Below are 2,704 nucleotides of genomic sequence, written 5' to 3'. Positions count from 1 at the left end.
ATAGACAAGTTTTCTCATAAGTATTATGGCATTTTGTCCAAAAAAAGAACAGGGTGGAGGTTCACTCTGTCATTTTGAGAGGCAGTGTCTGAACATGCTAGTAAAGCCAGCTACACTGAGATTGGAGATCAGACCAAGGATAACCTCACCTCCACTGAGGTCTCAAGGACTTTCCCACCTCCCCAATAAACGCCAGCGTCTCTTCCATCCCCTCTCCCACCATTCCCTCCAATCAATACCGGCATCTCTCATTTCCCCCTCCCACCACACCAATTAATGCTGACATTTCCCTCTCTATCTCCCCTAACAGTAATAACCAGCACCTCTCCATTGCCCCAACAACCATTGCCAGCATTTCGTCCCCACTTCATCGAATGCTGTCTCTCCCCACTACACATACATGCCCCACCCTCCCCAGTGAGGCTCCCGTAAGACTCCACCCCTGGCACTAACCCCTGACAGTTTGGCACAGTGTCAACCTAATAGTTGGGGGCAGTGCCAGAGGGCACTGTCAGGGCACTGCCTGGCTATGTACCTTTCACCAGGGACTACACTCACCTTTGCATCCCTGTGGGATCCCCTCGACAGGTTAATGTCTAGGTGAACCTGTTGTAAACCTCACTGACACATTTGAAAATACACCGAGGAGGGAAAATATGGCATAGGGATGGTTAGTAACATTCAAATTATTAAAATCTATTAGAATTAGAATGGGCTTGAACCTGATTATGTCGCCAGCAAGAGGTGGTGAAAATCGGAAATCGTGATTTTTCCATCGCCGGGTCATGAGCCCCCATTGCTGATCCCGTGGACGGAGAGTGTGGGCTCAAGAGTCTTTAACAGCTTGATGTCTTCTCTAAAAATATTATTTGTTCTAACATGTAGGCGGTAGGATGTGGTGCCTCCACCTTTTACATTTGGCATTCATCATTCTGTGGTAAATTTGCATGCTGCAAATTGTGCGTGTTGTTCCCGGTTTCATAGAAGCCATCCTTGATGTTCTGTCACTTCCTGATTACGTTGTTTTATTACTTGTTGATGTTACTATTATGTGATCTCACTGGTTAGTGATGTTGCTAATGATCTTTTCTGCTTTTCCAATTTAGGAGTAGATTGAATATAAAGTCTGTTCCTTCTCATTTGCTTAACAATTTCTGACTCAATTATGTGTGACCTCAGTCTCAGCTTCACCAACTTTTGGGTTACAGGTTTTCATGATTTAATTTTGTGCGTCCATAGTTTGTCCTTTGAACAGCGCAAGCAGGGATTTGACTTGCTTGTTGAAGTTTTGAGCTCCTCCTACCTGTGCATTAATTAGTTGTTGTTTCATTTCATGCTGGTCACCTGGAGGGAGGATGTTGCTTGGCAGAGCTCTCTCATTTTGGCTTCCATTCAACAGACCTGCAGATGATTTCCTGCCAGTCTTGAGGGGCATGTATTGGGCTGACAATAAGGCAAGGTCCTGGTCTTTCTTTGTCGCTTGTCATTTTTAGGGTTCTCTTGACTGTCTGGATGTGTCTTTCTATAAACCTGTGCCCCCTTGGATACAATGGTAATGAAGTGATGATGTTGAACCCATACTGTTCAGCAAACTCCTAAAATTCTCTGGAGGTGGATTGGGTTCCATTGTCACATATTGTTCTGAGTTCTTTGCTCAGTGAACAGAACTTTGTTTTAACTTCAAACTTTCAGATAAAATAGAACTTTGAATAGGAATTTTACAACTATGAGATACCATTCTTTGTTTTGTGTGAATAAGTCGCATCCTCTTCTACGTCACAGTCTGAATGGTACTTCAGTAGCTATGATGTCCTCTTTGTGCTCTGTATTTCTCTACCTGTAATACATTACATGTAGACACCATTTGTTCGATGTCTTTGTAGATACCTATTCGGTACGCAGCTGATCTGGCTCTGAGCTTACATTTCTCCATTCTTATCTGGCCTTCATGTATATTCTAGAGGAGTTCTTCCTGCATCATTTTGGCTATGATTATTTTGGATCAGACAGCAGAACACCATCTTGTAGTGAGATTTCATCTCTGATAGACCAGCAACTGGCTATGTTATTAGACCATCCCTTGCTGAGAGAATACCTGCAACTTTTTGTCTTTGTTCATCTCTAATTTGATTCAATTTGGTGATGTTGGTGACACATCTTTTTACCAACATTTTTTATTTCATGGTTAGAGAGTAAACTGAAGCTCTTTGCAACTGGTCAACACCAGAATACTAGTAGGATCATCTGTTTCAGTATCATAGCACATACAATGTTTTTCTCTGTATGTGTCCCTCCGATTTGGATTGTTCTTGGCTTTTAAATCTCAGTTCACCCACATTAATATGACATTGCTTAGCTTCAATGCAATTTTTCCTTGAGAAACCATTTTCTTTTAAGTTTTCAGCAAAGATCTAGTATAGTCTAGGTAGACTGATGTTACTTTGTGCTCCAGTATCAAGTTTCAGCTTCATATTTATATAGCAGGATTTTCTGCCACCCCTTTCCCGTGCCATGTATTGCAGTGGCAGGGGTGGTCCACCATCAGTTGGTGGGGTTTGCCATTGTTCACACTCTCCGCTGCCAGGGAATCCACAGCTGTGGGTTGCCATTGGCAGGAATGGATGGAAAATCCTATCCATTGTAGTGTATTTCTCACTGTCTTCATCACTCAATGATTATGTGAATTTCATTTTTTCTGGGAACA

Source organism: Carcharhinus amblyrhynchos, chromosome 12, assembly GCF_965287045.1.
Source record: "Carcharhinus amblyrhynchos chromosome 12, sCarAmb.v2.hapA, whole genome shotgun sequence".
Taxonomy (NCBI): domain Eukaryota; kingdom Metazoa; phylum Chordata; class Chondrichthyes; order Carcharhiniformes; family Carcharhinidae; genus Carcharhinus; species Carcharhinus amblyrhynchos.
Note: the sequence above shows the minus strand (reverse complement) of the source record.